The sequence below is a fragment of the Haematobia irritans genome, chromosome 4, assembly GCF_050003625.1.
Source record: "Haematobia irritans isolate KBUSLIRL chromosome 4, ASM5000362v1, whole genome shotgun sequence".
Lineage (NCBI taxonomy): Eukaryota > Metazoa > Arthropoda > Insecta > Diptera > Muscidae > Haematobia > Haematobia irritans.
In genome coordinates, this window is record NC_134400.1 from 202,141,867 (window position 1) to 202,155,372 (window position 13,506).

The 13,506-nt window shown below is 25.8% G+C and overlaps 2 protein-coding genes across 2 annotated transcripts in view; both read left to right on the top strand.

Moving 5' to 3' along the window:
* trio (trio Rho guanine nucleotide exchange factor) overlaps positions 1 to 13,506 on the top strand; it is a 217,648-nt gene that overhangs the window by 111,868 nt on the left and 92,274 nt on the right. The window lies entirely within an intron of this gene.
* The window catches only part of LOC142233404 (uncharacterized), a 29,378-nt gene that overhangs the window by 345 nt on the left and 15,527 nt on the right, over positions 1 to 13,506 (top strand). The gene's annotated exons all lie outside the window — the stretch shown is intronic.

Consider the following 13,506-nt stretch of genomic DNA (forward strand, 5'->3'; position numbering starts at 1 on the left):
CGAAGAGAAAATATAAAAAATATATGTACGAAAAGGACGACTGAATGTGGAGTCTCTGTACGTCAGTTATATCAGACTAGCAGGCGGTTTATCGTATTCACTCACCCTATGATCCATTGCAAAAGTAGGAAAAATCATCTTCCGAATCGCTCAAGCCTTAATTTCCCCAACACTCAAGTTCGCAACCATTCTAGGTTATCCATCAATTATTTCCAACCAGGATGCTTGTAGATTGTTATCACCTGGATTAGGTGAGGTAATTCACTGTATATCCAACCGATCTACTTTCCTACGAAATTCGCCTGTGTTTATGCATCAAAGCCTACTTGCCTATGTTTCTTATGAAAGATAGATTTCGTCACATTGTAGTGCATTGTGTAGGCAGAAGGGAGAGAATTCGGGAACAAAGAAAACCTGACTTCTTTTTTTCGGACAAAAATGTCTAAAAATTCAGGGATATATGATCACTGTACATAATTCAGGAAGTCAAGAGGGGGTCTGGGCGGGGGGCTAAGAATATCCGGTTCATATTTGAGATGAAGAGAATCGCGATTCCACTTTCCAACCTGACCTATTTTACACATAGCAGTCCCTAGTGACAAAGAATCTGGCTCCTCTTTTAGACAAAGAAATTTCAACTCCTCTAAGAATTCATGGATTTATATCCAACGTACACACTCCACGTAGTCGGGAGGGGCCGTTGTGCCAAAGAATACACGATTCATCTTTGAGACTGAGAGAATTCCGATTTCACTTCCAACTTGACCTATTTTACTCACATGGGAGCCACCGTGGTGCAATGGTTAGCATGCCCGCCTAGCATACACAGGGTCGGATTATTCAGCGGTGGATTATTCCACTTCAGTAATTCTGGTGACATTTCTGAGGGTTTAAAAGCTTCTCTAAGTGGTTTCATTGCAATGTGGAACGCCGTTCGGCTGCATAAAGGAGTGGGAGCCACCTCAGTAATGCTGGTGACATTTCTGAGGGTTTCAAAGCTTCTCTAAGTGGTTTCAATGCAATGTGGAACGCCGTTCGGCTGCAAAAAGGAGTGGGAGCCACCGTGGTGTAATGGTTAGCATGCCCGCCTTGCATACACAAGGTCGTGGGTTCGATTCCTGCTTCGACCGAACACCAAAAACTTTTTCAGCGGTGGATTATCCCACCTCAGTAATGCTGGTGAAATTTCTGAGGGTTTCAAAGCTTCTCTAAGTGGTTTCACTGCAATTTGGAATGCCGTTCGGACTCGGCTATAAAAAGTAGGTCGCTTGTCATTGAGCTAAACATAGAATCGGGCAGCACTCAGTGATAAGAGGGAAGTTCACCAATGTGGTATCGCAATGGACTGAATAGTCTAAGTGAGCCTGAAATATCGGGCTGCCGCTGGACCTAACCTAACCTACAAAAAGGAGTTCCCTTGTCATTGAGCTTAACATAGAATCGGGCAGCACTCAGTGATAAGAGAGAAATTAACCACTGTGGTATCACAATGGACTGAATAGTCTAAGTGAGCCTGAAATATCGGGCTGCCGCTGAACCTAACCTAACCTTACTCACAGCATCCAGTATGTTCTGGGATTTATGTCGACCGTAAGTATTGTAGTCATAGCTGCAAAATTGACCAATGCAGACTATGAGTCCAGGGATTTAGGTCCAAGATGCATACTCCACGCCGAGAGAGTGACAAAAAATGGCTTACTTTTTCAGACAAATCTTTGTGCGATACCTCTCTTCAATTTGGCTTATTTTAATCATAGCAGCCTAAGAATTCATGGATTTATATCCACAGTACATACTGCACGTAGACGAGAAGTGGCCAGGGGGGCAAAGAATATAAGGTTCATCTTTGAGAAGAAGAGAATCCCGGTTCCACTTTCCAACCTGACATATTTTATTCATAGCAGCCAGAGAGTTTTATGTCCTCCGTACATACTCCACGTAGTGCAATGGTTACATAGGGTCATGGGTTCGACCCCAGATTCGACCGAACACCAATAAGTTTTTCAGCGTGGGTTATCCCCTCTCAGTAATTCTGGTGACATTTCTGAGTGTTTCAAAGCTTCTCTAAGTGGTTTCACCGCAATTTGGAACGCCGTTCGGACTCGGCTATAAAAAGTAGGTCGCTTGTCATTGAGCTAAACATAGAATCGGGCAGCACTCAGTGATAAGAGGGAAGTTCACCACTGCGGTATCGCAATGGACTGATTAGTCTAAATGAGCCTGAAATATCGGGCTGCCACTGTATCTAATCTAACCTACTCCACGAAAGGGACCCAGTAGACAAAGTTTAGGTTAGGTTAGGCATCTCTTTTTAGACAAAGAAACTTGAAACTCGTCTTTCCAACTTGACGTATTTTAATTATAGTGTACTATGAATTCAGGGGTTTTTGGCTACGAAGCACGCCTCACGATGTTAAAGGGGAGATCGTTTCCTCCTTCCAGTGAATTAATACACCTTGTAAACTTGTGGCCTCTATCACTCTATACTATAACAAGGATATTTGAAGAATCTATTTCAACAAATGTCACTTAAAAGGTTACTATACATGGTACTACAATAACAGAAAACTTAATCTCCATTAACATTGATATAGGAATACCAAAAGCTATAAAATAGAAATACCAGGAAAAAGGTTCATAGTCTAAGTGTGTGTAAGGAAATATATCAAGGATAATTTTATTGTATCTTTCCTAAGGAAAAATAGACACACAGACAGACGGACAAACAACATGAGGGTAATAAAGGAAAAAGGTCAACAGAGAAAATGTGACAATATTTTCCATTCTAGATTTACAAAAAAAAAAAAACCAATTGAGTGATTCCTCCATGACATTGACAATGGATAATAGAGGCAAGACACTTGGTTGGTTATTAAACCATTGACAATTACCCTTTTCGATGGTAACAAGGAGCCATTTTACAATTGCCTGTTTGAGATTTTCAGTTTTTTTATTCGGTATGCAAACTCTTTCTACCTTGAAAAAGTCATGCATACCCAATTTCCATATAGCCTCAGTCACAATAACTAAATAAAAATTTGAAAAAAGCAACTTTTTTGATTGCAAGTCCTTTTTTTGCCATTCTTCATACAAATACGTGAGTATAGTATAGTCACTCAGAACTAACTTTCATGGTACAATGTTCCGTGTATTTGTATGCATTCAGCAACAAAAAAAAACTAATTTCATTAGTTTAACTTAGAATTGCTTTGGCAAACAAGAGAGCAAAAACAAGCAGGAAGCCAGATCTTCTAGTACAAACAAATTCAACAATTCAAATCCTTGTTATAGTTTCCGCACAAGCTGACAAGCACCACCTCCTACCAACGGCCTTCTCTTCCATCTACCACTGGAAGTGATTGCTTTATTTAAGCAAACTATTACTTCCTTTGAGGGTTTTTTCTATTCTGTGAATTTTTTTTTTTATAAGGATTTCTATTTTGTTTGCTAAAGTGTACATGTGTGCTCCTCCAAAGGCACTTGCTTAGTTCTATGGGGGTCCTTAGAAAAGAAATTGAAAAGATTTTGTCTCTCTCTCTGTTCTATTCATTGTGGTTATAAACACGGTTGCCACTCGATCCAAAAACAATCTACCAAAATTTTACCAAAAAAAGTCTTATTTTATAAAAATTTTATTTCTGTAGAAAATTTTGTCAAAATTTTATTTCTATAGAAAATTTTGTCAAAATTTTATTCTATAGAAAATTTTGTCAAAATTTTATTTCTAAGACAATTTTGTCAAAATTTTAATTCTATAGAAAATTTTGTTAAAATTTTATTTCTATAGAAAATTTTGTCAAAATTTTATTTCTATAGAAAATTTTGCCAAAATTTTATTTCTATAGAAAAATTTGTTAAAATTTTATTTCTGTAGGAAATTTTGTCAAAATTTTATTTCTGTAGAAAATTTTGTTAAAATTTTATTTCTGTAGAAAATTTTGTCAACATTTTATTTCTATAAAAAATCTTGTCAAAATTTTATTTCTATAGAAAATTTTGTCAGAATTTTATTTCTATAAAAAATTTTGTCAAAATTTTATTTCTATAGAAAATTTTTGTCAAAATGTTATTTCTATAGAAAATTTTATCAAAACTTTATTTCTGTAGAAATATATTTTTCAAAATTTTATTTCTATAGAAAATTTTGTCAAAATTTTATTTCTATAGAAAATTTTGTCAAAATTTTATTTCTAAAGAAAATTTTGTTAAAAATGTTATTTCTATAGAAAATTTTATCAAAATTTTATTTCTATAGAAAATTTTGTCAAAATTTTATTTCTATAGAAAATTTTGTCAAAATTTTATTTCGATAGAAAATTTTCTCAAAATTTTATTTCGATAGAAAATTTTCTCAAAATTTTATTTCGATAGAAAATTTTGTCAAAATTTTATTTCTATAGAAAATCTTGTCAAAATTTTATTTCTATAGAAAATTTTGTCAAAATTTTATTTCTAAGCAAATTTTGTCAAAATTTTATTTCTATAGAAAATTTTATCAAAATTTTATTTCTATAGAAAATTTTGTCAAAATTTTATTTCTATAGAAAATTTTGTCAAAATTTTATTTCTCTACAAAATTTTGTCAAAATTTTATTTCTATAGAAAATTTTGTCAAAATTTTATTTCTATAGAAAATTTTGTCAAAATTTTATTTCTATAGAAAATTTTGTCAAAATTTTATTTCTATAGAAAATTTTGTCAAAATTTTATTTCATTAGAAAATTTTAAAAAAATTTTTTTCTTTCGAAAATTTTGTCAAAATTTTATTTCTATAGAAAATTTTATCAAAATTTTATTTCTGTAGAAATATATTTTTCAAAATTTTGTTTCTATAGAAAATTTTGTCAAAATTTTATTTCTATAGAAAATTTTGACAAAATTTTATTTCTATAGAAAATCTTGTCAAAATTTTATTTCTATAGAAAATTTTGTCAAAATTTTATTTCTATAAAAAAATTTGTCAAAATTTTATTTCTAAGCAAATTTTGTCAAAATTGTATTTCTATAGAAAATTTTGTCAAAATTTTATTTCTATAGAAAATTTTGTCAAAATTTTATTTCATTAGAAAATTTTAAAAAAATTTTTTTCTTTCGAAAATTTTGTCAAAATTTTATTTCTATAGAAAATTTTATCAAAATTTTATTTCTGTAGAAATATATTTTTCAAAATTTTGTTTCTATAGAAAATTTTGTCAAAATTTTATTTCTATAGAAAATTTTGACAAAATTTTATTTCTATAGAAAATCTTGTCAAAATTTTATTTCTATAGAAAATTTTGTCAAAATTTTATTTCTATAAAAAAATTTGTCAAAATTTTATTTCTAAGCAAATTTTGTCAAAATTGTATTTCTATAGAAAATTTTGTCAAAATTTTATTTCTATAGAAAATTTTGTCAAAATTTTATTTCTATAGAAAATTTTATCAAAATTTTATTTCTATAGAAAATTTTGTCAAAATTTTATTTCTATAGAAAATTTTTTCAACATTTTATTTCTATAGAAAATTTTGTCAAAATGTTATTTCTAAAGAAAATTTTGTCAAAATTTTATTTCTATAGAAAGTTTTGTCAAAATTTTATTTCTATAGAAAATTTTGTCTAAATTTTATTTCTATAGAAAATTTTGTCTAAATTTTATTTCTATACAAAATCTTGTCAAAATTTTATTTCTATAGAAAGTTTGGTCAAAATTTTATTTCTATAGAAAGTTTGGTCAAAATTTTATTTCTATAGAAAATTTTGTCAAAATTTTATTTCTATAGAAAATCTTGTCAAAATTTTATTTCTATAGAAAATTTTGTCAAAATTTTATTTCTAAGCAAATTTTGTCAAAATTTTATTTCTTTCGAAAATTTTGTCAAAATTTTATTTCTTTCGAAAATTTTGTCAAAATTTTATTTCTATAGAAAATTTTGTCAAAATTTTATTTCGATAGAAAATTTTCTCAAAATTTTATTTCTATAGAAAATTTTGTCAAAATTTTATTTCTATAGAAAATTTTGTCAAAATTTTATTTCTATAGAAAATTTTGTCTAAATTTTATTTCTATACAAAATCTTGTCAAAATTTTATTTCTATAGAAAGTTTGGTCAAAATTTTATTTCTATAGAAAATTTTGTCAAAATTTTATTTCTATAGAAAATTTTGTCAAAATTTTATTTCTATAGAAAATTTTGTCAAAATTTTATTTCTATAGAAAATTTTGTCAAAATTTTATTTCTATAGAAAATTTTGTCAAAATTTTATTTCTATAGAAAATTTTGTCAAAATTTTATTTCTATAAAAAAATTTGTCAAAATTTTATTTCTAAGCAAATTTTGTCAAAATTTTAATTCTATAGAAAATTTTGTCAAAATTTTATTTCTATAGAAAATTTTGTCAAAATTTTATTTCTATACAAAATTTTGTCAAAATTTTATTTCTATAGAAAATTTTGTCAAAATTTTATTTCTATACAAAATTTTGTCAAAATTTTATTTCTATAGAAAATTTTATCAAAATTTTATTTCTATAGAAAATTTTGTCAAAATTTTATTTCTATAGAAAATTTTGTCAAAATTTTATTTCTATACAAAATTTTGTCAAAATTTTATTTCTATAGAAAATTTTGTCAAAATTTTATTTCATTAGAAAATTTTATCAAAATTTTATTTCTTTCGAAAATTTTGTCAAAATTTTATTTCTATAGAAAATTTTATCAAAATTTTATTTCTGTAGAAATATATTTTTCAAAATTTTGTTTCTATAGAAAATTTTGTCAAAATTTTATTTCTATAGAAAATTTTGAATCTTGTCAAAATTTTATTTCTATAGAAAATTTTGTCAAAATTTTATTTCTATAAAAAAATTTGTCAAAATTTTATTTCTAAGCTAATTTTGTCAAAATTGTATTTCTATAGATAATTTTGTCAAAATTTTATTTCTATAGAAAATTTTGTCAAAATTTTATTTCTATAGAAAATTTTATCAAAATTTTATCTTGTCAAAATTTATTTCTATAGAAAATTTTGTCAAAATTTTATTTCTATAAAAAAATTTGTCAAAATTTTATTTCTAAGCAAATTTTGTCAAAATTGTATTTCTATAGAAAATTTTGTCAAAATTTTATTTCTATAGAAAATTTTGTCAAAATTTTATTTCTATAGAAAATTTTATCAAAATTTTATTTCTATAGAAAATTTTGTCAAAATTTTATTTCTATAGAAAATTTTGTCAACATTTTATTTCTATAGAAAATTTTGTCAACATTTTATTTCTATAGAAAATTTTGTCAAAGTTTTATTTCTATAGAAAATTTTCTCAAATTTATATTTCTATAGAAAATTTTGTCAAAATCTTATTTCTTTAGAAAATTTTGTCAAAATTTTATTTCTATAGAAAATTTTGTCAAAATTCTTTTTCTATGGAAAATTTTGTCAAAATTTTATTTCTATAGAAAGTTTGGTCAAAATTTTATTTCTATAGAAAGTTTGGTCAAAATTTTATTTCTATAGAAAATTTTGTCAAAATTTTATTTCTATAGAAAATCTTGTCAAAATTTTATTTCTATAGAAAATTTTGTCAAAATTTTATTTCTAAGCAAATTTTGTCAAAATTTTATTTCTTTCGAAAATTTTGTCAAAATTTTATTTCTATAGAAAATTTTGTCAAAATTTTATTTCTATAGAAAATTTGTCAAAATTTTATTTCTATAGAAAATTTTGTCAAAATTTTATTTCTATAGAAAATTTTCTCAAATTTATATTTCTATAGAAAATTTTGTCAAAATCTTATTTCTTTAGAAAATTTTGTCAAAATTTTATTTCTATAGAAAATTTTGTCAAAATTTTATTCCTATAGAAAATTTTGTCAAAATTTTATTCCTATAGAAAATTTTGTCAAAATTTTATTTCTATAGAAAATTTTGTCAAAATTTTATTTCTATAGAAAATTTTTTCAAAATTTTATTTCTTTCGAAAATTTTTATCAAAATTTTATTTCTATAGAAAATTTTGTCAAATTTTTATTTCTATAGAAAATGTTGTTAAAATTTTATTTCTATAAAAATATATTTTTCAAAATTTTATTTCTATAGAAAATTTTGTCAAAATTTTATTTCTATAGAAAATTTTGTCAAAATTCTATTTCTATAGAAAATTTTGTCAAAATTCTTTTTCTATGGAAAATTTAGTCAAAATTTTATTTCTATAGAAAGTTTTGTCAAAATTCTATATCTTTAGAAAATGTTGTCAAAATTTTATTTCTCTAGAAAATTTTGTCAAAATTTTATTTCTTTCGAAAATTTAATTTTGTCAAAATTTTATTTCGATAGAAAATTTTGTCAAAATTTTATTTCGATAGAAAATTTTGTCATAATTTTATTTCTATAGAAAATTTTGTCAAAATTTTATTTCTATAGAAAATTTTGTCAAAATTTTATTTCTATAGAAATTTTTTTCAAAATTTTATTTCTTTCGAAAATTTTTATCAAAATTTTATTTCTATAGAAAATTTTGTCAAATTTTTATTTCTTTCGAAAATTTTATCAAAATTTTATTTCTATAGAAAATTTTGTCAAAATTTTATTTCTATAGAAAATCTTGGCAAAAGTTTAGTTTTTTTATTTCTATAGAAAGTTTGGTCAAAATTTTATTTCTATAGAAAATTTTGTCAAAATTTTATTTCTATAGAAAATCTTGTCAAAATTTTATTTCTATAGAAAATTTTGTCAAAATTTTATTTCTAAGCAAATTTTGTCAAAATTTTATTTCTTTCGAAAATGTTGTCAAAATTTTATTTCTATAGAAAATTTTATCAAAATTTTATTTCTATAGAAAATTTTGTCAAAATTTTATTTCTATAGAAAATTTTGTCAAAATTTTATTTCTATAGAAAATTTTCTCAAATTTATATTTCTATAGAAAATTTTGTCAAAATCTTATTTCTTTAGAAAATTTTGTCAAAATTTTATTTCTATAGAAAATTTTGTCAAAATTTTATTCCTATAGAAAATTTTGTCAAAATTTTATTCCTATAGAAAATTTTATCAAAATTTTATTTCTATAGAAAATTTTGTCAAAATTTTATTTCTATAGAAAATTTTGTCAAAATTTTATTTCTATAGAAAATTTTGTCAAAATGTTATTTCTATAGAAAATTTTGTCAAAATTTTATTTCTATAGAAAGTTTTGTCAAAATTTTATTTCTATAGAAAATTTTGTCTAAATTTTATTTCTATAGAAAATTTTTTCTAAATTTTATTTCTATACAAAATCTTGTCAAAATTTTATTTCTATAGAAAGTTTGGTCAAAATTTTATTTCTATAGAAAGTTTGGTCAAAATTTTATTTCTATAGAAAATTTTGTCAAAATTTTATTTCTATAGAAAATCTTGTCAAAATTTTATTTCTATAGAAAATTTTGTCAAAATTTTATTTCTAAGCAAATTTTGTCAAAATTTTATTTCTTTCGAAAATTTTGTCAAAATTTTATTTCTATAGAAAATTTTGTCAAAATTTTATTTCTATAGAAAATTTGTCAAAATTTTATTTCTATAGAAAATTTTGTCAAAATTTTATTTCTATAGAAAATTTTGTCAAAATTTTATTTCTATAGAAAATTTTCTCAAATTTATATTTCTATAAAAAATTTTGTCAAAATCTTATTTCTTTAGAAAATTTTGTCAAAATTTTATTTCTATAGAAAATTTTGTCAAAATTTTATTCCTATAGAAAATGTTGTCAAAATTTTATTCCTATAGAAAATTTTGTCAAAATTTTATTTCTATAGAAAATTTTGTCAAAATTTTATTTCTATAGAAAATTTTGTCAAAATTTTATTTCTATAGAAAATTTTTTCAAAATTTTATTTCTTTCGAAAATTTTTATCAAAATTTTATTTCTATAGAAAATTTTGTCAAATTTTTATTTCTATAGAAAATGTTGTTGAAATTTTATTTCTATAAAAATATATTTTTCAAAATTTTATTTCTATAGAAAATTTTGTCAAAATTCTATTTCTATAGAAAATTTTGTCAAAATTCTTTTTCTATGGAAAATTTAGTCAAAATTTTATTTCTATAGAAAGTTTTGTCAAAATTCTATATCTTTAGAAAATGTTGTCAAAATTTTATTTCTCTAGAAAATTTTGTCAAAATTTTATTTCTTTCGAAAATTTAATTTTGTCAAAATTTTATTTCGATAGAAAATTTTGTCAAAATTTTATTTCGATAGAAAATTTTGTCATAATTTTATTTCTATAGAAAATTTTGTCAAAATTTTATTTCTATAGAAAATTTTGTCAAAATTTTATTTCTATAGAAATTTTTTTCAAAATTTTATTTCTTTCGAAAATTTTTATCAAAATTTTATTTCTATAGAAAATTTTGTCAAATTTTTATTTCTTTCGAAAATTTTATCAAAATTTTATTTCTATAGAAAATTTTGTCAAAATTTTATTTCTATAGAAAATCTTGGCAAAAGTTTAGTTCGATAGAAAATCTTGGCAAAAGTTTAGTTCGATAGAAATTTTTGTCAAAATTGTATTTCTATAGAAAATTTGTGATGTACCTCTTCGCTGGAGAGTAATACCAAAATATATATACACAGAGAGAGTATTAAGAAAATAAGAGGACGAAAATTTCTCTTCCAAAAAAACAACAAATGTCAACCGTATAGATGTCGCACAAGGCATCGGCAGTTATAATTTCAATTGTCTGCCAAAAAATTTAATAGAATGAAAGGATTTATATAAAATAACATTTGTTACTACAAAGTAGGTTCTAAATCCTATTTTTCTTACGTTTCATAAGGCCGGCAGAGAACTGAACTGGGTGACGCCGACTCAAACTGTATGATATTTGAGAGAAGCGCCGACAAAAAATGAATGACATTAGACAAATTTCCTCATGACTGCCACCTACTGTCGCAGTTTCGTTCTCTTGTTTTCTTAATACTCTCTAGTATACAATTCTACCAACCTACCAAACAGTCAAAAATCTACCATTATGGTAGAATTCTACCAATTGTGGCAACCTTGGTTATAAATGCCAAGCAAGTGGATCTCATGAATATTTTCTGATTTTGTTGTTGTTAAACCCTTAGAAAGTAACCAACTATAGAAACTGAGATTTATATATGGTGAGTGTGATTTCCGTTTCACTCATGTCTTGATTGTGATTAAATTTAAAGCAAAACAATGTTAAATTGAGGAAATGTCAAGCAATATTTAGTTTTTTCTACGGGGGGAAAACAGAATTAAATGAAAATATGGTGGTGGGTATAAAAACATTCTTAAAATCATAATATGATTAGAATACTTTTAGGCACTAATGAATTAACCCCATGAGAAACACATTAAGTGTCAAGTGGCCATTAATTTTTATAATACTAGAAAAAAGCTTAGCATAACCTTAGGCGAAATTTTATCTTTACATTTGAAGCAATGATATGTAAGTAACGAATATGTTGTCCAAGAATTTGGAAATTCTATTTTAAAAAAGATAGTAGTCGACTCAATGAAATGCCACATGCAAGGATGCACAAGCACCCAGTATTGGGGATATTCTCCATGGATGGGGGCGAAATTTTTGTTACTAAATTCAAAAAAGAAAACTATCATCTCTTTTCCACGGCATTTGGGCTAGAAACGGACACAGGTCTTTATTTTGTGATCCTAAGTACTAATTTATAATTTTACTTAGCCAGGCTAAAACAATTCTACAGTTATGAAATCATTTCGTGAGGACTCGGGCCTAAATGTTGCCCACTCATCAGTGTTCCTCACTGCCTTGGACAATATATCCTAGAAATATATATTGATCTACCACCCAATTGTATTACTTTAGTGTTTAGAAGTAAATTTTCGATTATCCAAGTCCCATTATTATTTTACGAGTATTTGGAAGACAATTACTACTATCCTGGACTTTGTTCAATTTTTAAATTATTACCGATATTTTCCGCAAAGCATATTTCTTTATTTTTTTGCATTATAGCTTGTCAAGCATTTATTGGGGATCTATGTGAGGAATTTTAGTTTGGGGATAAAAGTGTCCCTATCGGGGATAAAAGTATCCCAATTGTGGATAAGAGTCAGAAAAATTCTGGCGATATCTTCATAAAATGGCGCTATACTCTCATTTATTATCACATTTTGATGAACGAAGGCTTTCATTCCTTTCAACCTAATAGGTTCAAGTAAAAAAAGAAATAACCTGGCGGAACATAGTTAGCATTTGGGATCGCTCAACAATACATGGCATAACATCCATTAATCCTAATGAAATATATATCTAAAGCCAAATTGAACACAAAAATTTAAAAAATACGATTTTTTTAGTGAAATGTTCGCTAATAGAAACTTTTTAAATTTAGAATTAATTTTGTGGCAATTTAATATTGATTTTAGCATTTTTTAGCATTATTTCAATGTTGATTTAGCAGCAACATTTTTTGAGATGTGATCATACTTTCCACGGCGTCTTCTACAGCCTTGATATTTACTCTCTCTCTTTCTCTCTATAAAAACGAGAGTATAGCTGACACTCTTTGTTCTTGATGGCAAACCCGTTTCGCGTTTCATTTGTAACAAATGATATCCACGACTATCAGTTCTATCTATTGCGTTAAAATTTGTTTTTAATAAAATAGCGGTATGTCTTCACTACGACACGATATATAATATTTTCTCTCCCCCCTTTAACGAGAATATAGCTCACAATTTATTTATTTATTTCTCATTTCCTTAGTAATCAATGGTAGCCATAACTATCAGCACCATTTACAGCCTTAAAATTTATGTTAAATAACATAAGGGCCTGTGTTTAATTTACTGTTATCAGCGTCACCTACAACTTTGATATTTCCTCTCTCTCTATATGAAAGGGAGTATAGCTTACTCTTTGGGCTTGATGACTATTAAATTTCGTTTTTCATGTGTAATCAATGAATGCGACGACTATTAGCGTCATCTACAGCTTTGATATTTGCTCTCTGAACAAAAGGGAGTATAAGTCACTCTCTTTGATCTTCATGACAGAGGCCTGTTTCCTTGTTAATCAATGGTGCCCCACAGCTATCAGCTTTATTTACATTTCGCAGTTCTTTGGTAATGAATGATTCCCGTGGCTATTAGCATCAACTACAGAATTGTTATTTGCTCTCTCTCTCTCTTTTATTAAAAAAGAGTGTAGCTCACTCTTTGGTCTTGATTACCACCGTGTTTCACGTTTCTTTGGTAATCAATGATCCTCACCTTCTCTCTTTTGTCCACGACAATCAGCGTCATCTACATCTTTGACTTTTCCTATAAATAAAACAGAGCTCAGACTTTAGTTCTCTTTTTCGCATATCCATGGTTATCAATGATAAATATAACCAATTTTCCATATCGAAAATAACTGTTGCTACATTTCTTGTTCCAGCGATTGTTTTTTCACATTTCAATTATAATTGCTAAGGAACGTTGAAGTACTATTAACACCTACTGCTACTCCATATCGTTACCTGCCACTTTGATTTATCAATT